At 46.9% G+C, this 23,376-nt stretch overlaps 1 protein-coding gene across 2 annotated transcripts in view; it reads left to right on the forward strand.

The window, feature by feature from the left end:
* Positions 1–23,376, forward strand: part of RCSD1 (RCSD domain containing 1) — an 83,132-nt gene that overhangs the window by 583 nt on the left and 59,173 nt on the right. The gene's annotated exons all lie outside the window — the stretch shown is intronic.

The raw sequence follows: 23,376 nt of genomic DNA on the forward strand, positions 1-23,376 counted from the left end.
GCTTGTAAACGGGCAAACATGTGGGAGCACAAACTCTGCCAGAAAGCAGAAGCTGCTGAGTCTGAAGAGACAGAGACGGGTACTGAAAGAGAAACAACTGGCAAAATGAGGCTTGTCTTCTGTGTGCGTCTGTGGGCTTCCCTTTTTGCTTGCAAACTGTCCTTTTAGAAAGTCCGGTCGTCCTCTTGTTTCTGTGAGTCGCATCTTCCCTCATAACTTTCTGAAAAGCCCCCCTCACCGGACCCTCCGATGACACTATTTGTGATAAAACTTGAGACTCCCCTGGATGCCCGTGCCCTCTGAGATGGTGTGTATTGGGGTGTGCTGTCCAGTCCACATCTGGAGGCTGTACCAGGGTGAGGCCCACCGCTCCTCTGCCTGCTGAGGGGACTCCTGGGGACTTTTCTCGTACCTCAGCGGAGTCCAGGCAGTCAGCTTCTAGTGAAGCAGCGGCTAGAAGTGTGTATTTCCCACGTTGCTCTCTGCTCCACATCTTGAGGCTTCCGTAGATTTCCCTTTTGAAAATGAGACCTGACATTTAGCCCCAAGTCAATCTTAACAAGGCCTGGGGCTTTTGAAAGGAAGAAAAGAGAAAGTGCAAACTTTATGTAAGCTTCGGAGGTGATTCCCACCCCTATTCAAAGGCAAATCCAGGCTCCTCACTAGGTTGTGATGAGCAATAATCTGGCTTGAGAGTCAATTCTGCTCTCTCTTCCCAGCTTCTGGCTTATCCCTTAGCCGTGGCCATCTCTTCTAAGCCAGACTCATCGCTTGGCCTCAGAAGCTCTCTGACTTCTCTGCGGGGACAGTTGGCTTGTCCTGGGCAGCTGTATTCAGGCTACCTTCAAATAACAGGGGTCACCTTCAGGAGACTTTATAAAGTACTAGGGAGCATGGAATCCCCTAGAGTCTGCGGTAGACCCTCTTTAGAAACTATTGCTAGAAGGGGAAACATGGGTAGATAGGGTTGGGGGAGCTGTTGTTTTGTGCCATCACATCGATTTCGACTCATAGGTACACACACAGAAAAACTTGCCCTCGCCAGGTGGTATGCACAAGTCTGCCTTCAGGATGTATCTCAAAGATAGTGTATGCACAGAACAATGGAAATCTCTCAGAACTGGCTAAAGCTTCAGGACAGAGACAGTGATGGCTCAGGGACGCCCAGCCTATTGGGTTGGATGAGGCTTCTAAAGTTGGTTCCTGGGAGAGGGCAGGGTGCCTCAGGCCCCAGGTTGGAGGCTCCATATGATTTATGACCTGCCTAATCTCCAGCAGAAGTGGGTAGGAGATAAGAGAAAAGCAAGCTTTAGGCTTAAAAGCAGGTCACTGCTTTTAGTTGGAGTTTGTACTTTGTTCTAGGAAGACACACAGGGAATCCTGCATTTCTTCTCCCTCAGCTGAGGAAGGAACACAGTATGGCAGAGACCCTGAAAAGATCTCTTGAGCAATTTCCTGTGTGGCTTGGGGGAGGTCCCTGCAAAGAGAAGGCCCTCTGGTCCACAAGCCGAGGTGTATAGTAACTGATACGTGATTCCACCAAGATACCCGAACATTCTGGTGGTGAGGCTGGGAGAGAGGCAGAAGCCTGGAAGGGAAGGAGGGAGAGAGGCAAGGAAGGCTGCCGATGGCCCTGCGTTTACGGCAGGACATGGAGCTGTTGGTTGGCAGGGACTGCTTTTGAAGTTTGTCAAAAAGCCAGGAAAAAAAAAAAGAGAGAGAGAGAAAAAAAAAAAAAACAACCCAACAAAACAAAACTGCAACTGGTAGCCACTGGTGAGGGAGGTGAAGGGGAAACCGAGAGGCTGAGGGCCTGGTGATTCTCAGGCAGAAAGTAAACGTTTTATAGTGGGACATGATCTTCAGGGAGTGGGATTTGGGGATCCTGAAAATCTCAGCATAAAACCCTTATTTGAGAGTCGAATCCCCCTTTGAGATATGAAGGGACTGCTGTATTTGAGAAGAAACGGAGTTATATTACTTCACAGTGTTAGGAATTCAAAGAAGGCCAACAAGGCTTACTGAACAGTTGTTCTCTAGCGCCCACTTACCTATTGGCTGTCTTTGGGAAATTTTCTTGTAAGTTGTTCCTATTATCAATGACTTTAGCCCTCAAGCCTCCTGAACTAAATGTGGTAGAAGTGCCATCTGATCCCTGCCTTTTCAAAGCTCTCAGTCCAACAGGGGGAATGAGACTCTCTGTCTCCTGTCATGGGGATGATTTTCAAATGCGTAAGTGCCAAATGAATGACTGGTGTAGACCATAAGTTCTCTAGGAGTTTCGAGTATGGGAGACTCAAAACAAGCTTTGAAAGAAAGGTGAGTGGTGAAGAGGGGAAGACATAGGCAAATGGGTGCAGGGAGAACATGTCAGCTTTCTTCAGAAAGCAGGCCATGTGTCTGGAGAGCAGTGAGAGGCTGCTAGGGGAGCAGTGAGAGAGAAAAATGAAAGTAATAAGATCAAGCCAGAGGGCCACCAGGGATAGTAGATGCCTGGCCAAGTGGGTAAGTGGGGCTGAAATCCAAGCCACCAGGAGGAAAGGGTGGCTTTTTCCTCGTACAGAGGCGCCTTGCTTAGCTGTGCCTCAACGGGGTGCCTTTTTCTAATTCCCACAGAGGGCAGCTGCAGTCCTAGAAGGCCAGGTTGTAGAAGGCCCTGGATCCTGTTCCCTGGGCAGTAGGGAACTCTGAAAGGTCTTGAGAAAGATGGCAGCTGTGATGCAGCAGGGATGACATGGCAGAAGTGCAAATTACTAGAGTGAGCCGTAAGCCAGGTCTGGGAGCTTCTCTGAGAGTATTAGGTATGTTTTGACTTTGAGAAGCAATAAGAATGGGAAGATGGAAAAGTGTGAAGACCAGGCAGGTGCTAGAGGAGAAGTAAGAAACCACATTCTGTGTTTGAACTTGCCAGGGTATTGTCCGAGGGGCCAGAGAGAATTGTGGTGCCATATTTTACACCTCATATAAGACTTTTGTAGCCAGGGACTGTCTTCCTAGTCTTTAAGTCTCCAGAGATGAGCACAGCGCCTAGCATGTAATCATCTAATTTCTCGATTCTAATCGACAAATTGATAAATGAATTAACAGAAATGGGAAGTCCCTTCCCCACTCAGTGTGCAGCTTGTATGTCTCCACGTCTGGAAGCCTTCCCAGATGGTCTCTGACTCTTCACGGTGCTCCTGGGGCACTTTGTTCAAACCACCAGTAGATCACCAGGTAACCATCGGTCTCCTGGCTCTCTCCCTGGAAGGCTCCTCAAAGGCGGGGACCGTATCTTATACTTGCAGGGCCTGATGGGTACTCAATAAGTGCTTGCTGAGTGAGTGAATAAATGACTAAAGATGGGAGAAAGATCAGGTTATTAAAAAATCATGGTTGAATATCTTGGTTTTGATTGTCCTAAGCAGAAATGTCCATCAAAGGCCTCTTATGATGTTGGGACTTCATATGCAAATATGATTTCCTCTGGAAGAGATAACAGGTGAAGTTATTGTGGATAGGAACCCAGGCGAGGGAGGTGTATTATAAAGAAAGAGCTGGAAACTTAGGACATTGAATTTAAATTAATACCCTTAGGTGCTTAATATAAATTGTAGGTACTAGCAACTAGCCTAGGGGTGCTTGAAAAAAAGTTTGCATCTCTCCACATCCATGTTTCCACTATTTAATTGAATAAATGAAGAATTTAGTTGGTGAAAATGAAACATTATTGCCACTGAAAAAATCAGGCATTTCTAAATTGTTGTTAGGTGCCGTCGAGTTGATTTCAACTCATAGCGACCCTTTGTGACAGTGTAGAACTGCCCCAGAGGGTGTTCTAGACCATAATCTTTTGGGAGCAGATTGCCATGTATTCCTCCCGAGAGCAGATGGGTCGGTTTGAACCACCAACTTTTGGTTAGCAGCCAAGCACTTAGTCATTGTGCCACCAGGGCTCCATATTTCTAAACTAAATAAACTTAGATGGACACAATTAGTGAGCCCGTTTCTCTGAGGCGACTCCAAGATCTTTCAGATTATGTATCATTTATCCATTTACTCAACATTTATTGTGTACTTATTATATACCAGATCTTGTGTTTGAAGTGCTGATTAAAAATTATAGGGTTAGAGGATGGTAGAGAAACTCGTAAGCAGAATTCTAGGCTCTAGAGAATGAATTCAAAATTACACATCAAGCGTGGATAGAAACCCCAGCAGCCCTTGCTGTGTTCTGACCCACCCTCTCACTAACCCATTTGCTGGTTGCTGGCTGGAGCTTGTGGGTCATAATGAGGGATTGAATGGCTGCTGGAAATTGGACATTGGCTCAGTTGATGTGTGGGCATGCCTGAATACCCCCAAATTCCTCTCTGGCTCCCAGTCGCTCTGTGGGACCCTCACAGTGACACTGGCTCCCATTTAGCAGACACCTTCCATTTGCTGGGTTGTGATGACAGGAGGAATTGCGGGTAGTCAGACCCAAGGGCCCAACAGGAAACCCCGCCAGGTCCAGGACCTATCACGGGAGGGCAGGAGTGTATGTTCCTGGAATGGAGTCAGGTTTCAGAGCCTCAACCAAAGCATGGCTCCTCACAGCAAGGCAAGTTGGAGCCTGGGTGTGATCAGGACCATGGGAAATCTGAATGCTGGCGGTTCAGTGGACTAGTAATCTTATCAGGGCAGCAAAAGAAAGCATTTTGGTTCCAGAGAAATCCAAGTCTCTGCCTTTCTCTAGTAATAATGTTTTAGGTTTGCAGAGCCAGCCTGCCGACCCCATTCCACTGACTAGGATCTAAAAGTCTCAGTGCTCTGGGTGGATTGGAACAATCTTTAAATACCTCCCTGCCATATTGTCAGGGACACAGAGAGGTACACTGAGGCTGCCTGAGGATTTGGAAAGCCAGCAGCATGCAATTTTTCTCTCACTTGGGGAACGACTCAGTGTAAGCCTTAAGCAGTAAGACAAAAAGACTTGTTCTGATATTATCAAAATTTCCTCACCAAAGCGATAGCCACTTCATGTGTGAACCTTCAGGGTTTATGCAGACATTTTTATCTCTCCGTGTAAAGAGGACACAAGGATACTGCTGACATGTATAAAGACTCAGTCACCGCCATCAGCATTATTGCTCTAGGAGCCTCCAGAAGCTGGTCAGCTGAGTAGCTCTGCCTGAGCCAAACCAGAGAGGACTGACCTCGTCCCTTGGTCTTTTGGACAGTGAGTTTCCCATTTTTTTTTCCTTTTGAGTTTCCTGAATATTTATCTTTCTAGGAATTGTGGGAAATGATTGTTGAGCCTGTGAAGCTCACCCTGTAAAGTCATGTATTTGGGTGGGTCACAGCCTATTCCAGGGAAGGGGACTCCCTGGAGTCTCTAGAAGAGACCCCCTTGAGATGTCATTAGAGCCCATCCTTAGTGGATAGGATTAGGGGCCCTCAGGCTGGAAACTCTTGGATGGGAGCATTGCGAAGCTCTGGACACTAGATAGAGCTGGGTAGCCAGTGCGGCCAAGGAAGTGGGTGTCTACACCATCAGGTGCCTCCAGCCCTTTGTTTTGAACCTCTTTGCACCACCCTCCTGGCCTCAGGGCAGCAGCCACAACTTTTTCTGTCATCCCTCAGTAGGAGTTCATAGCACTCCAAGCACCAGCTCTTTAGGTTCAACAAAAGTGCATTGAGCCTTTACTGCTCGTCAGGCACTGGGGACACAAAAAGGTGTGTGTTACTTGTTGGCCCCGAAGAACTCAGAGTCTAGGAGGGAGGTAAGAGCCTCAACAGACGATGCCGAACAAGTGATGCGAGCTCAGGCGTGGAGGAGGGGCGTACCCAGCCCAGGGGTCCGGGGAAGGTCCCGTTAGAGACGGCTTCAGAGCTGAGTCTTGAGGGATGAGTAGGAGTTAACCAAGCACAGAAAATTGGGAAGAGCATCCCAAGCAGGGGGAATGGCCAGAGCAAAGCCGGTGGTACAAGAGACAGCATGGTATGTGCAGGGAACTACCAGCAGCTCATTCCTGGAGGATAAAGGGAGAGAAAGGGGGGACTAGATGGGGCGGGCGGCGGGGGGGGGGGCTACAGAGAAATATAAGTTGCAGTTCCTGCCATAAAAAGAGCTCCTTTCTATTTGGGGAAACAAGATATACACACATGACATGACATAAAAATAAATAAATAAATAAGAGTACCTTGATAAGCTCAAAGGTATGTGGGAGTTCAAAGTCAGCTTCTCTCCCAGGAGACAGAGAAACCTGCTTCCTCTGCCGGGGATCCCTGTACGCAGGTGGCTCTCCCCGGGCCTCCTGGCAGCCTGGGAGTACACAACGGATAGGGGATTTCAATCCAATGATGACGGCACTCCTGCCTGGTGCTTACACCCAAAGGCTCCTGCTAAGCAAATTTGAAACAGACCCTGGGCTTGCCAAAAGCCACCCCCAAGGCCCTCTCAGGAGTCCCTGTGGGTTGACTTAAGTCAGAGTTGGCTCTACAGTAACTAGCAACAACAACAAGGCTGTCTTAGAAACCTTGGAGGGTGCAGATAACACACTGAGCTGCTAACCCGAAGGTCAGAGTTTCGAATCCACCCAGAGTTGGCTTGGAAGAAAGTCTGGCGATCTACTTCCAAAAAACCAGCCATTGAAAACTCTGTAGAGCACAGCTGTCCTCTGACACACATGGGGTTACCATGAGTCAGAATCGACTCGACGGCACCTGGTGGTTGTCGTCGTTAAGGCCTTCTTACTTTCTCTGACAGGAAGGGGCCTCTGGGAATAAACGGCACATGCAGGAGCTTCCACCTACAGCCCCACTCACTCTGCCCACTGCGGCTAAGCGTTCTGTACACACCCTGAAAGCCAGCATTTCTCTCCTTGGCCCAGAGGCAGAGCAGGGAAGAGCCTGGGTGGGCCCAGGAGGAGACCGCAGGCACCAGCCCTGTCCCAGCTAAACAGTGCAGCAGAAACAAGAAGCTGAGCCTTGTGGCTGTGATTGCACAACCCAAGAGCCACACCAGAGGTCACAGGGAAGCTGCATCTCAATTTGCCATAGAAGGCTTCCAACTTCCCCTGGGCCTCCTCTCTACCCATTGCTGTCAAGTCAATTCTGACTCATAGCGACCCTATAGGACAGAGTAGAACTGCTCCACAGAATTTCCGGCTGGTGGATTTGAGCTGCTGACCTTTTGGTTAGCAGCCAAACTGCTCCACCAGGACTCCGGGCCTCTCCCTCTAGATCCCCCAATAGTTCATTCCAAACACTTGAGCTGGATGGACAGTTATACCTCCCTGATGGGACCACCCCCGCCTGCCTCAGCCTCTGAAACACATTCCCAGGCCTTGGGTCCTTTGCTTGTCTGGGTTTCAAGATATGCTTTGATGGATGACGGGAAATTCATCTCTGAGCAGCATGCAGTTGGCTGTGTGGGAGAGACCTAAAGCTGTAGTGATGGTAATTACTGTCACTTGTTGAATGCCTGTTATGTACCAGACGTTTTGCATACATTTAACCTTTTAAATTCTCATAAAGTCTTACTACTCTATATAAAGTCTATGTAAACTACTCTCTATAAAGTCTTACTCGCGGTGCAAACAGTTAAGTGCCCGACTGCTAAATGAGAGGTTAATAGTTTGAACCCACCCAGTGGCTCCCTGGGAGAAAGGCCTGGTGATCTGCTTCCGTAAAGATTATAGCCACGAAAACCTACGGAGCAGTTCTCAGAATCAACTCAACGGCATCTAACAACACCAACAATAACGACGACGACAAAGTCTAATTACGTCTGTTTTCTAGATGAGGATACAGATGCTTCGAGATGGTTAAACAGTCTGCCCGAAGTCTGGAAGGTCATTACCAGGAAAGCCAACATTTGCACCCTCCCTATCACTTGGGATCCTATGGCTCCTGCTTATTCGCTCGCACTGGGGTCACTCTGGCTGCCTCACAGAGCGTGTGTGGGCTCTCAGGGGCCACATGCCCACCGGCATGGCCATCTTCCTCCAGCTCAGGGCCAGCACTCCGTGCAGGCCAGGAGACTCAAGGCTTGGGGCTTTTAAGGGTTGGCACAGATTTAGTCTGAGCTCTCATATACACAGCTGAAAGACTTCGGGAATGCTCCACTGTGTCTCTGGGTGAGACTAGTGCCAACGTCTAAGGCAGAAAAGGATGTTTAAAAAACAAACAAACAAAACCTGACTCATCTTTAGAGCTTAGAATTTTGGGAGCAAGAAGTAACCTTAATGATTTCTCCCATTCCCTTCATTTTATAGATGAGGAAACTCTATGTAAAGGATTTACCAGTGACCACACTTATAGCCAGTTAGTGGCAAGGTCAGAATTAAGACGAAGGCCTTCTAATGCCCTACCCTAGGGCCTCCCTTCTACAGGACAGTTTTGATACCTGTGTGTAAATTGGCTCATAATCACTTCACTGTGTCCCTTTTTATGTGTACTGTCCTTTCCATGCTCTCCAAGGCCCTCTGCATCAGTGGCACTCAGTTTTCCATGTCATATCTATGACGCACCTTTATCTGTGGATAATAGAGGCGGGTGGGGAGAGAAACAGCTTTTATTATCATTATTTTAACCAACAAGTGGTAGGAGACCCAGAGCAAAGGCAAAGAGGGCCCAGCCCTGCTAGATGCAGTGCTACACATTGTTCTACTAGGCTTGCTTTTATGAGGCCTTGAGGACGCCCTCTGGACTCCAGTCATGGCTGAATCCTCTCACAAAGGCCTGGATTGAAGAATACAGGAAAAGAAGAGCAAGGATGATTCCCAACCCTTGTTTTACCTAGGGGAGATGAGTGGAGGACCCAGAGAGACCCCTGGTGCCCCGGGCTACCATAGACTGCCAACGCCCTGCCCAGATGGAGAACCCAGAGCCAGTGGAGCTAGCAGATGTCTTCATTTCCTGTGGCTGCTGTAACAAAGCACCACAAACTGAGTGGCTTCAAACAACAGAAGTTTATCCTCTCTCAGTTCTGAAGGCCAGAAGTCTGAAATCAAGGTGTCAGCAGGGCCAGACTCCCTTCGCTGTTGAGTTGGTTCCAACTCATAGCAACCCTATGGGATAGAGTAAAGCTGCCCTATAGGGTTTCCAAGGAGTAGCTGGTGGGTTCAAACTGCCAACCTTTTGTTTAGCAGCCCAGCTGTTAACCATTGCGCCACCAGGACTCCAGGGAATGAATTAACAATAGTTATTCATTGAGTACCTGTTATGCAACTGATTTCCTGCCACTTGGCTAGCCCACATACACTGTTGTGTCCTCTTTCTGTTCAGAGAGCAGCATTTGGGAGATGGGATTCCAGGGTGTCATGGAGCATTTCCGTGGATCTGAGAGTGTAGCTCCCACTGTTCTGGTCCCTTTCTAGTGACGTAACTACCGTGTTGGCTGGCTGTGAAGAACTACTCAAGATTATCCAAGATCATCCCCACCTTTAGAAATGATCGTGCCTACCAAGATTATAAAATTACATTTTACATGATCTCAGTGATACTCTGTTTCCATATACTTTATTCAGTCATCCATCCTTTCATTTATTTGAGGACATGTGATGAGCAGCTACCTAATGAGAATTAGTAAGACATCATACCTGCCCTCAAGATCCGTATAGTCTTGGGGGGAGGCAGAAATAAAAGAAATGGCTACAGAGCAATGTGGTTGGTTCCGTAAATGCAGGAAGTAAAGCATGTGACTGTACAAGTGGGGGCAGGGGGCTGTGACTGGGGGATGGCTAGTGTTACTGTACCAACGACACAGTCTGAGTGGCTGAGAACAGCAAAGGTTTATTTCTCACTCATAGTGCATGTCCATCGTGGGGTGGCTAAGGCTCTGTTCCAAGTCACTGTTGACCCCTCTGGGCCCAGGCTGATGGAGCAGCTGCATCGTGGAATACTACTGGTTGTCCTGGCAGAGGGTTCTGGAGGATCTTGCACTGGCCATTGGATGCTCTGGCCACCCAACCACGGGGCCAAAAAGCATAATCCCCCATCTGCCCTGAATGGTGAGAACTAGAAGTGTTTCGGGAAGAGCACCTATGGCCTGGAGGAGTCTTAGAAGACTTCACAGAGCAGAGGATCTTTGAGCTGGGTCTGGAAGGAAGACCATGTGTTTTTCAGGATGACAAGAATATGGAGGCTGAGGAAGAAAACACTTACCTACACCACTCAGGGCTCATTCCCTTGAGACGTAACAGCTATCGTAGTAGGAGAAGCTCTTCCTGATTGAAATGACAGCTGCTTCACCGGCACAAAGAACATTGTCAATGACTTCAATTTTTCTTTATCCTTTGGGGGGGCCATTAGGAGAAGCAGGTTGGTTTGAAGGGGAAGCCAGGGGACACATATACAACCTATATGAAAACATATCAGAAAAATATAAACACGAACCATTAGGTACAGCTATTTAAAATGTTGCCCCAACACCCTAGTCCTGAAATAGCCAATTCCACAGACCACATCATCAGGAGATACAGCTTAGAGCCTTGATATCCAGCTGCCACTGAGCTGACTCCAACTCACAGTGACCCCATATATGCCAGAGTAGAACTGTGCTCCATAGGGTTTTAAATGGCTGATTTTTCTGAAGTAGATCACCAGGCCTTTCTTGTGAGGTGCCTCTGGGTGAACTGGAACCTCCAACCTTTCAGTTAGCGGCTGAGAGCAATAACTGCACCACCCAGGGGCTCCATAGCCCTTACTAAAACAAAACAAAGCAAAGCAAAACAAAACAAAACAAAACAAAACAAAACACCCTCACTGTCGAGTCGATTCCAACTCATAGCGACTCTATATAGCTCCTGGGATTTGGAAATCTCTTTGCCAGTCACCCTGCCACCATGGCTGAATTATCCACAAGCTCTTTTGACTTGAAAGCTTGCCCTCTTAGTGAATAGGAAATCTGTGCCTCTTTTTCCTACATATATTAATATAACATTTAGAATTGCCATTCTTTTCCATAAGCTTTATACATAAGCCTTTTGTGTCTAAAGCACCTGCTTTACCCACCTTACATGCATGTGATGAACAAGATAATTTATGAAAGTACATTGAAAAAAAGTTAAAATATTCCACGAATTCTTGGTGGTGGTGTTACTAATATTTATGAATTGTAAATTAATTGCAAGAACCCTGAGTGTATCTTCTGTAGGGAAGTACTGCTGTTCTCTTTGCCTGCTGTTAATGGAAGGTGGAGGGCAGGAGGGCAAAGAGGGTGACATTGGTGAGTATGAGCAAAGCTAATGATTCTGTTATAGGTCAATGAGGATGCATGAGACTCGGATCTGTGCAGTGGTAATCAGGGAAATACTTCACACTTCTGCCACACTTTATTTTCAAAGCACTTTCCCATATCTCCTAAACTGTACTGTCTGCTTGATAACCCCCTTCATAGGCCTGGTATCCTCCACTGGGCATAATAGGTATTCAACACACCCTTTTCAACGAAGGCAGGAATGTAGGCTTCATATTGCCCCATGAAGAAGCAGCAGCATCCTTGATTAAGAGCACAGATGGAGAGGTTAAGAACACACACCTGGGAGCCAGGTGGCTGGATTTGAACCCTGGTTCTGTCATTTACTAGCTTGTAGCTTCTTGGTGCCTTTGTTTTCCCATCCATAAAATGGAAAAAATAATAGTACCTACCTGATAGGGTTGTTATGAGGATTAAATGAACTATTGTTTGTGTACAGTGCTTAGAACAGTGCCTGGCACATATTAGTTGTGATGGAATTGTTTGCTGAAGAAACAAGTAGACTTTTTGTAATCGTTTAGAAGAGAACAGTGTTCCATGCTTTAAAAAATTTTTTTTAACTTATTGTGCTTTAAGCGAAAGTTTACAAATCAAGTCAGTCTCTCATACAAAAACTTATGCACACCTTGCTATGTATTCCTAGCTGCTGTCTCCCTAATGAGACAGCAGCGCACTCCTCCTCTCCACCTTGTATTCGCCATGTCCATTCAACCAGCTCCTGTCCTCCTCTGCCTTCTCATATCACCTCCAGACAGGAGTTGCCCACATAGTCTCATGTGTCTACTTGAGCCAAGAAGCTCACTCCTTACCAGTATCATCTTCTGTTTTATGGTCCAGTCCAATTCCTGTCTGAAGAGTTGGCTTCAGAAATGGTTCCAGTTTGGGGCTAACAGAGGCTCTGGGGACTATGACCTCCAGTGTCCCTCTAGTCTCAGTTAGACCATTAAGTCTGGTCCTTTTAGGAGGGTTTGAGGTCTGCATCCCACTGTTCCCCTGCTCCCTCAGGGATTCTCTGTTGTGTTCCCTGTCAGGGCAGTCATTGGTGGTAGCCAGGCACCATCTAGTTCTTCTAGATTCAGGCTGATGGAGTCTCTGGTTTATGTGACTGTTTCTGTCTCTTGGGCTCTTATTTACCTTGTATCTTTGGTGTTCTTCATTCTTCTTTGCTCCAGGTGTGTTGAGACCAATTGATGCATCTTAGATGGCTGCTTACTAGTGTTTAAGACCTCAGATGCCACTCACCAAAGGCCTTCCATGCTTTTGATGCACTTCTGACTGGGCACAGGGTGGACAAGAGGATGTCTGAAGTTCTCCTCCAGCTGGAGAGCCTCTGACTCCCTGTGGGGCAGGGGGTGGTCAGTGTATACCACATGCAAACCTCTGCTGGTAAAGTAGGAGGCTGGTCCTCGGAGGCAGAGCTGCAACAGTATCCTATATAAAGCCAGACTGTTGTGTGCCGTCAAGTCAATTCCAGCTCTAGTGACCCCATGTGACAGAGTAGAACTGCCCCATTGGGTTTTCTTGGCCAGGTCTTTCTCCTGTGGAGCTGGGTGGGTTCGAACTGCCAACTTTCCAGTTAGCGGCCAAGCGCTCAGCTGTTTGTGCCACCAGGGCTCTAGAACCTGGGAAACTGGGGTGCCTTGGGCATGAAGTAACAAAATTCAAGCTGCAAGCTCATAGGGCAGCCAAGAACTGCAAGAAGAAGGGAGTCCTGTTGACTCAATAAATGCATTTCAAAAAAAAGGAAAGAGGGTTTGTGGGTTCACCCTGGTGGAGTGGTGAAATAAGGAGGTGGGGAATGGGAGAAGTTGTTTGACTGAAGTAGAGCTTCCCTTCTTCCTCCTCCCCATTGCTTACCTGAATTACCTCTGCCCTGACACATCGTCACCTTTCACACCGCCATGGGGAGATCCCTTCTAGGGAACTGAACAGGGTGGGATCCTGAGACTGCTAAGACAGCTGCTAAGACAGATTGGAGGGTGAGAGGCTAACCATTCAAAGCAGAGCCTTTCTCCCAGGCTGATGTTCCAGCTGACATCAATCTTGAACTTCTGGCTGGGCTTAGAGAGTTGAGTGCTTTTGTATGCCAACATGGTTACTCTGATTTTTCAGTCACATTATTTGTATTACAGAGGATTTTTTGGTAAGATGAGTTCAGAGCAGGTTTAGCTACCTTTCCCAAAGTGTTCTGATTAAGAACTCCAGGTTTGTCACGGGAGAGGTCTGCAGTGGCAGGCCACAGGGCTCTGTCCTTGGCCCTGACATGTAAACATTTTCGTTAATGGCTTGGATGAAAAATAGAAAGAATCCAGATGACCCACAGCTGGGATAGCTAATATGATACATGATATATTCAAGTTCAAAATGATTTATATAAGGCGGAACGCTGGGCCAAAACCAACAAAATGAACTTAAACATGGATGAATGCAGAGTCCTCTGCTTAGCTTTAGGAAAATTTCGAGCACCAGGACAGAGCTGGTTTGGAAATACCCATTTATGCATCCACTCATTTATTCAATCATTCCACAAATATTTATTGGGCCTACCGAATGAAAGATGCAGCCTGGATTCTTGCAGGGAGTCAAATATAAAGAAAATATGTCAATAAGCTAACATTTTGGTAGTGGTGGTGAGAAATGATATGTCTCCAAATAAATATAGGGCACAGAGCATATAAGTGACAAGACCACAGGACTGGAGGAATCCAGTGGAGACAGACAACACCCCTAACTTGTGCAATGGGAGAAGCCTTCATGCGAGGGGGTGACATCAGACTGGGCACTGAAAACTAGAAAGATTTTTAACGGGTGGCAATAAGGAAGTGGCAAAGAAGGTGTGGTGGGGAGAAGGGCTTTCATAAGCTCCTGTGCCGGGGAAGAGCAATGAACGAAGCCTGTGAGGAACAATGAGTACCTGAGTAACGAAGATGGAAGGCCTCTGGCATGTGGGCATGTGTATGTACATGTGGGCGTTCACACGGGGATGAGGACAGGTAGGGTAGAAACTGCCGGAAGGGTAGAATGGAGCTAGAGCATGCACATCCTTGAAACACAAAATTGGTAATATGTGCTTTCCTTCAGTGCATAATGAAGGGCCTTGAGGAGAGGGACTCGTGGGATCAAAAGAATGCTTCGGGGCCATTAGTTCGGCCCTAGTGTGTCAGATGAATGGGCAGGGAGGCTCCAGAGGCCAAAAGTGAGAGCTGGATTTGGAATTGGAAAGGCAATGAAGCAGCAAAATAAACCAAGGGATATTTGTCTGGAGACTGCTATGGGGGCAGGGGTGAGAGAGAAAGATATCAGGGGGATTTTGTATTTTCGGTCCAGGAGACAAGGCGGAAAATTATGCTTGTTTGGGGGGGAAGAGATTGAGTTCAGGTTGAGGCATTTACAGGAAACACTGTTGGAAATTCAGATCTGAAGCTTGGAGGGGCATTGGTCCAGGCGTGGTTCAGTGGTCATCTGCAGGAAGTGGTCTTTGAAGCCTGGGAGGTGAGAGGCCGCTGTCAAGAGAGAAGCAGGCCAGGGGCAGCCCATTAGAGATCCCTCACATTGAAAACAATTGGAGGACTAAGGGCTGGTGAAGGTCTGCTTCAAATAATATGCAAAAGATTGGAGAATTTGAGCTGACCCTAAGTGTAACATAAACCAACACTTTTCTTAAAAGGAGACAAAGTAGACTTAAATTCAGGCTTATCTCTATGCCCCGCAAATACAGGACTTACAGTTCCTTATTCTGGCCAGGCGTCCTTCCTAAAACTCTCTTCTTGTATGATTCTCCTTGTTCTGTTCTTTAAGCGTGGTTTGAGATGTCTTAGCCAGCTCGCCTCCTCCAGGGGCCTCTCAGGAATCAGTGTCCTTGGGGCCTCTGAGCGAGGACTGGGAAGCTGGGCAGGTGGTAGCCCAGGTGGAGAATGGGAGTGGAGGGGACAGAATTAGGAATCCATTAGGCACATGTCTTTCAAGTGTTTCTGGTAGCAATCACTCTGATACCTTTCTCTCTTACCCCTGCCCCCACACCAAATAATGTATAGACCCACGGCCACATTTGAGAAAATCTGGATTTGGCATTTTCTTGGTGTTATTTCAAAAGCAATGATAAAATCACAACCAGCAAAAAAAAAAAAAAAAAAATCCTTCTAGAAAACCCTAGGACTTTGTGTTCAGTATATTTTCCTTAGTTTCTAGTCATTATTAATTATGAAATTAGTAATTAATTGATTAAATTTATCTTAAACTTTTTAAGGTAAAGTTGTAAAAATTCATCATCCTAACACAATGATTTTATTTTCCTTACACCCTTCTGATCCTCAATTTTATTTCTTTTATCATTAAGAAAAAAAAGAAAGAAACTGGGGGGAAAAACAACCCTGCCAAACATAACTACATCCAATTTTGTGAGTCTTTATTATTTTCAGCCACATACATAATTCTTACATAATTATAATCAGCACATATGCAACTCTGTGCTCTATCTTTCCACTTCATATTATTTCCACGCCAACATCCCTGCTCTGCATTGTCATACTTTCATTTTAAATGTCTGCATGATATTTTATTATACAAATACGCCATAATTTATTTAATCATTTTCCTATTTTGGGACATGGTATTTGCTTTCACTCCATCCTCATTATAAATAACATAGTATAAGCAGTGCTTGCATTTTTTTTTTTCTCCTTTTGAATTATTTCTTTGGAATCAATTCCCAGGAGTGGGATTATTAGTTCAAAGGATATGAATGTTTTTATGGCTCTCGATGTGTGTTGCCAAATTGGCCCTGGCCTTCCTTCCTGCCACAAAGTCTCACTGTACCTGATGTGCACAAATTGCGGGCTTAGCCAGATGTGCCAGGAGGGGAGGGAGAACGAAGAGAGATCCATGGAGCCTTGTTCAGCAAAGGGCACCTTTTCATCAACGCTCCTGCCAGCTCTCAAAATACAGTGCATTCAGTTAATATGCAAAGGATTTGAGAGTTTTGATTACAGCCTAGGAAACCTTATGGGACAGTTCTACTCTGTCTTACAGGGTTGCTATAAGACCCCACAGCAATTTAGTGATGGAATTAGGTCCAGAGCCCCGAACCCACAGCCAACTCAAAGGCACACAACAACAACAGCTAACCATAAACTTAATGTAAACCAACACTTTTCCTAAAAAAAAAAAAAAAGAGTTAAAAAGTAGACTTAGCTGATAGGGGGAGGGGAAGCAGGAAGGGGGTGTGGACACCCGGGGAAATGAAGCAATCATGACCGGTGCAGTTGCAGATTGGGGGAAATTACATACCAGGGAGGAATGGGGGGCAGAGGAAGATGAGCCTGGGGACACAGGATCCACGCACTGGTCAGGGGAGGGTTTGGGCTAGCCTCTAGGAAATTATGGACTTGTCCTCCAGGAAGTCCCTGTGGTCATGGGCAAGAGTGGTCATGGGCCAGGGAGGAGATGTAATCACTCACTGTCGTGTTCCTTTATAACTATTTAATGAGTGCCCACTGTGTCAGGTTCTGTGCTGGGAATTCTCAACACAAAAGGGAATAAAACTTGGATCTTGCCCTCAGGGAGCATACAGTCCTCTAAGGGAACCAGAAAGATGGCAGCTGATTGCACCAGTTCAGTTAAGTATCCTGTCAGATCTGTGCCCAGGGTGCTGGGGGAACTGGGTATGTTGCCCAGAATGAGGAGGGAAGGAGGGCTGTGGGGAGGAAGGGCTTCCCGCGGGAGGTGCTACCAGAGCTGCGTCCTGAGGACGAGGAGGACATAGATGAGGAGGGAAGAAAAAGATGTTCTGGGTGGGGAGGCAGCGGCAGCGGACAGGGGACAGTGCATGCAGACCTCAGGGCCACTTTAGGGTTTGATCTCGTGCAGAATTATTCTATACTGAAGCCTCTTGGGGCAGCAATGTGACTGCTAGCTTCAAAGCTGCATTTGTATAGCAAGCCTACTTTTTACCTGCAATTGGAGACTTATTTGGAATGGCTTATTAGGTTTTTATTAGATTATAGGGGAAGTTAAAGCCGTCAAAAGCCACTGTGGTGTCACCGCTCATTTTATTCTCTGGGCAGTGGGACTCACACTTTGGAAAGTTCACTCACACTTTGGAAAGTTCAGCAAATGGGCTGCAGAGAGACCTTTAGGAGGCTATTCAGTCGTCCAGGCTAAAGACAAGGGGAGCTGGGCCTTAGGAGGGGTGGCGGAAGCAGAAGAGGGAGAAGGGAGTTTGAGAGGAAGACCCTTTCTACCTAAGACCTAGCTAAGGGCTAAGGGCGGGGGCAATGTGACCTCTGCTCCCATGGGGAAGCCCAGACGTGGGCATCATGTTTAAAGGGCAGACAAATCTGGGACTGGCAGCACATCTGCACGTCCCGGGGACCTACACAGGTGAATTGTGTGTGTGTGTGTGTGTGTGTGCTGGAGGAGACCCAACTGAGTGTGAAACTTGAGCCAGTTGAAGACAGGTATGGTGGTGGCTGTGGGTTCGGGGCTCTGGACCTAATTCCATCACTAAATTGCTGTGGGGTCTTAACAGACAACACAAGATTTGGAGGCCTCAGGGATGATAATTCCATCCTTGCCTGGGTTACTGGAGGATTAAATGAGATAATGTACATGGGAAAACTTGGAGAAGGTATAAAGGACTGCACAGGTGCAAGGTATTGTCACCCCTCTGTTCTGGAAAGCATGGGGAAATGTCTGGAAATGAGAAGCAGGCCCTCTGGAGCTTGAGGGTGCAAGGGAGGGTGGGTCAAGCTGTGGGGTGTGGCCTCTGCTTTGGCCTCAGCTTCCTCCTTGTCTTGTGGCTTCCTTTGAAGCTCAGGAGCAGCTGTTTCAGATAAGCAGCCAGGTTGGGCCGGGCTCAGATCACTGACTTGGAGACAGAGGCAGTGTTTGAAGCCACAAAGAGGAAACCAGACAGGGTGGGCAGGACTTCCTGACTCTCTAAGGTTTAAGTCCATGGCTCTGGCCTGATACCCCAGGGGCCCACCAGGAGGCCCCGGGCTGTGAGGAAGGTCTTGCCATCCATACCAGAAGGACCACTGCCAGGAGCAGTGGCCAGGAATTCAGCTCCCGCCACAGTCAAGGTCAAAGTCCAGGAGCTGCAGGGGCTCTTCTCTGTTCAGTGACGCATTTGAGTTTTAGAAACAAAAGCACCAATTAAGAACAGGGGTAGAGGACATGGCCAGAACTCCAGACCAGCCAATGGCTCTGTTGCCTGGAGTTGGGGAGTTTCAACAGAGTAGGGAAAAGGGATACGAGGCATCTTCACCCTGACATGATATATGAGCAAGAAATCATTTTTTTTTTTTTTTTTTTTTTTAGGGGAAAGGGATATGAGGCATCTTCACCCTGACACGATATATGAGCAAGAAATCATATAGTATCGTGGTGGTGGGAAGCCCCAGAGGTAGCTTCCACAAGACCAGTTTCAGGGCCCCATCCCTGGAGTTCCACTTTTGCTGTGAGAATGGAAAGGCCACAAAAGAGGTCGCCACTCCCAACCACAGCCACAAAGGCAGAGATAGAAAGCCAAGGGCTCTGAAAAAATACCCAGTCCACGCCGGCCATCCTTAGGCCTGAGTGGCCCAGCTGCCACCATTCACTCTATGCCTGGCTACTTCTATCATGCCTATCCCTGGGCCGCGTTCTAGAAAGAGCACCAGAACCAGAGCCAGAGCCATGCGCCTTCTGCACTGGCAGTGTTGCTGTGAGCTTTCCATACACTCCCTGCTTTCCCCTCAACCCCAGGCACAACGTCCATCACCTCCTTCTGGTAGATAAGCTTGTGTCCTCTCTCCTGCCAACACAGAGGACAATGCTATGGGCAGTGACCATGGCATTTCCAGCTGTCTGAAGCTACTTTCAGCTCCCTGGGTCTTCCAGAGGGGTCCCTAGGTAGTGCAAATGGTTAATATGCTCAGCTGCTAACCGAAATATTAGAGGCTCAAGTCCACCCAGACACACCTCAGAAGAGGCTTGGTGATCTGCTTCTGAAAAATCAAGTCATAGCTCTACTCTGATATACGTTGGGTGGCCATGAGTCAGAATCGGTTCGAAATCGACTTGTTAAATGGTTGGTGTCTTCTAGGTCTTTGTTTCTGCTGGTCCCTCTGCCTTGAATGCCTTTCTTCTCTTCCCCATCATCCTTCAGGTAGCTTTGTTATTATTGAGCTTTTATTCTCCAATCATTATTCCATTTGGAGAACCATGTCTACCCAACCAAGACAAAGGTGAAGTGGGTGCAAATATGGGGTGAACCAGGGCAGGAGGCATGGTTAGTAAGTCCTCCCCTTATCTGCCCTGTCATGGGGGCTTTTGGGGCAGTGAGGGCAGGCAGGAGGAGGCTGTAGCCTCAGACAGGATTTCTCCCAGTTGTTCCTGCAGGGGAAAGCATTCCTCCCCACCTCAACCCTTATCTGGGTGGGGGGCCCCAGATGTTTCCTCTCACCCAGACGGTCGCCAATGCCTTTTCTCACAGGCGGGTGGTGCTCTGTTACCAGGCCCTGGGTGGAGGGAGGTTCCCCCAGCTCTGGCTCCTATCTCTCCTCACCCTTCATTCCTCATGGAGCCTGAGATTCCCCTCTTATCATCTGGACTGGAAAGAGTTTAAGTTGAAAGGACTGGGCCCCTTTCAAGTTGAAACCTCACCGTTGCCAGATACTTGGATATATTTTCAGCCAAGAGGCCTAGGTGAAGATCAAGCAGTTGTCAGACTGGAACCAGACCTGCTCCTCAGCAGAGAGGGGACAGCTGATTGCTGCCCCAGGAGCACACGTTTTCTAATTTCAAGAAATGGGAACAACTTCAAAGCTAACGAACATTAAGTTCCTTCCCCATCCTTCCAAATTCACTTCCAATCTCTGTCAATGTACTTTCACGTGTTTTACATCATCACTGTGTCCATGGCACTGTGGATTTTTCAACCATTTTTTGTTGTTGTTCAATGAACAGTGTTTCAGAAATGTTAGTCATTTTTGATGGGAACGTAACGTTCCAGTGCCATTATGTTCCATAGTTTAACTATCCCCTGAACCAAAAAACCAAACCCATAACCACTACGCCACCCAGGTTTCCAGAGTGGGTTAACTATCCCCTAGAATGGAATATTCAGATGGTTTCTGATTTTTCACCTTTACATGAAAAGCGCTGCTGTAGATGCTTTTGTATAAACTGCATTTTCTTCTCTATTTGCTTAGAATATATTCTAAGAATAGAACAAATCGTTTTTGAGCTCTTGTTACATAGCCCCAAATTATTGTTTCAAAAGAGGAAAGAATTTATCAACGTGTAACGCTAACAGCGGTTTTGCAGTTTTTAAGGGCGCGATTTTCCCCATCACGCTGGCAGCTTAGACTTTTTACCATTGTGACATATTTCTGCCAGTCTAGCATTTGTGTAAGGGCACCTTCAAGTTAATTTGCGTTTTCTTAGTTACTATCAATATCAAGGATCTTCCCAAGTGATAAGTTTGGGTCACCACTTTCTCTCCTTAATTTGGAAGTTGATCTCCTTCAGTTGCTTTCCGATGTTTATTTTAGACAGATTTCACATGCATAAGCATGTTGTGTGATTCCCTCAGCAAGCACCTCTCCTGGCAGCCCTGTGTCCACTACATCTTCTTCAGATTATAGCAGTGGTTCCACGGTTACTGCATGTCAGAGTCGTTTGGGGAGATTTTTTTTTTTTTAATACCAAAACCTGGGCCCCATTGGAAATAAAAGAGAGGAACTGAGCAGACTGTTGGTCTCATTTAACGGATGGAGACCCCGAGGCTCTGTGGGTACAGACACTTGATCAAGAAGCCAGAACCTCTGTCTTTATCCAATGGCTGATGTCTTTAAGCAAACAAAGGGTTATTGCACACCTACTAGGTGCTGGACGTTCTGCTAGGGATAAGAGACAGCCAAGATAAAAGCTGTGGTCCCTACCTGCAAGGGGGTCACACTCTGGTCAGAAGGACAGGCAGGTCAGTGTAGCGAGGTCAGTACATGGGGTGACTGTGAAGACACAACCCAGGAGAGAGGTTCCATGAAGGCTTCTTGAAGAAGGTAGCAAGACCCTGGGCCTTGGACAACAAAGAAGAGCTACCCAGGTGGAAGGAATAGGGATCAAAGTATTTCAGGCAGAGAAACAGCACGTGCAAAGACAAGGAGGCGCGAGAATGCATAGTACAGTCCATTCTCATTGGTCACAGTAGTGACATTCTATACAGTCCCCGTGAGGGCTGGATTAGTCAACACTGAACCAGCTTGTTCCACCCCAGCTGGGAATGTGTATCCGGTGACTCAACTTTCTTACCACCCGGTGTGTGTGCATGTCTATCAATGACCAGGGAAGTGCTGCGAGTACTGATTCTGAGGTTAGAAATAAATTTTAGTGAGTAAGCAAATTAGCAAATACTGAACCGCAAATAACGAGGATCACTGTATGTTCAGAGGGCTGCAAAAGAGGTTCGTGGAGGGAAGAGCAGGGAACTGGAGTCAGACCGCCAAGGCTGAAAACCCAGCTCCACAGCTTTGTCACCTTGGACAAGTTATTTAGCTTCTCTAAGCTCCAGTCCCACATCCTGTCTGTCAGTTTGTCATATTGTGGTGGCTCACATGTTGCTCTGGTGCTGGAAGCCATGCTACCAGTGCCTCAAATACCAGCAGGGTCACACAGGGTGTACAGGTTTCTACGGAACTCCCAGATGAAGACAGACTAGGAAGAAAGCTCAGGCAATCTGCTTCCAAAAATTAGCCAGTGGAAGCCCTGTGGATCACAACGGAGCATTGATACGGTGCTAGAAGATGAACCCTCTAGGCTGGAAGACACTCAAAACACACAGTGGCTGCATCAGTGGACCCAAGCATACCAACGAACTGGAAGATGGTACAGGACAGGACAATGTTTCATTCTGTCGTGAGATGCAGCCTACTCAGCAGCAGCTAACATCAACAAGCTTTAATTCCCCAGCCACAGCCTGATGAACATTTGTGCTTGGTAGCTGAGAAGGTGACTGTATCAAATGAGGCAATCTTTGTAAAGCACTTAGAGTATTTGGCATGTGGTAAATGTTCAGTGAGTGTTGACTATTATTGCTGAGTTAAGTGTAACATTTTTGGAAGAAGAGGTGGACGGATGCCATACTTTCTATACTAAGATGATTTGTTTATATGTTGCTGTTGTTAGGTCCCGTGAAGTAAGTTTCAACTCATAGTGACCCTACGTACAACAGAATGAAACACCGCCCAGTCCTGCACCATCCTCACAATCGTTGCTGTGCTTGAGGCCATTGTTGCAGCCACTGTGTCAGTCCATCTCGTTGAGGGTCTTCCTCTCTTACACTGACCCTCCACTCTCCCAAGCATGCTGGCTTCTAAGGAGCATTCTGGCTGTGCCTCTTCCAAGACAGATTTGTTCCTCTGGCAGGCCATGGTATAGTCTATATTCTTTGCCAACACCACAATTCAAAGGCATCAATTCTTCTTCGGTCTTCCTTATTCATTGTTTAGCTGTCGAATGCATATGAGCTAATTGAAAATACCATGGCTTGGGTCAGGTGCACCTTAGTCCTCAAAGTGACGTTCTTGCTTTTTAATACCTTAACGAGGTCTTTGGCAGCAGATTCACCCAATGAAACAGATCCTTTGATTTCTTGATTGCTGCTTCCATGGGCATTGATTGTGGATCCAAGTAAAACGAAACCCTTGACAACTTCAGTCTTTTCTCCATTTATCATGATGTTGCCTATTTGTCCAGTTGTGAGGATTTTTGTTTTCTTTATGTTGAAGTATAATCCATACTAAAAGGCTGTAGTCTTTGATCTTCATCAGTAAGTTCTTCAAATCCTCTTCACTTCCAGCAATCAAGGTTGTATCATCTGCATATCACAGGTTGTTAATGAGTCTTTCTCCAATTCTAAAAGGGGTTCTTCTTCACATAGTACAGCTTCTTGGGTTATTTGCTCAGGATATACAGATAGAATAAGTACGGTGAAAGGATACGATCCTGATGCACACCTTTCCTGATTTTAAACTGTTCAGTATCCCCTTGTTCTGTTCAAACGACTGCCTCTTGGTCTATGTTCAGGTTCCTTGTGAGCACAGTTGTGTTCTGGAATTCCCATTCTTCACAATGTTATCCATAATTTGTCACGATCCACAAGTTGGATGCCT

Source organism: Loxodonta africana, chromosome 3, assembly GCF_030014295.1.
Source record: "Loxodonta africana isolate mLoxAfr1 chromosome 3, mLoxAfr1.hap2, whole genome shotgun sequence".
NCBI classification, from domain to species: Eukaryota; Metazoa; Chordata; class Mammalia; order Proboscidea; family Elephantidae; genus Loxodonta; species Loxodonta africana.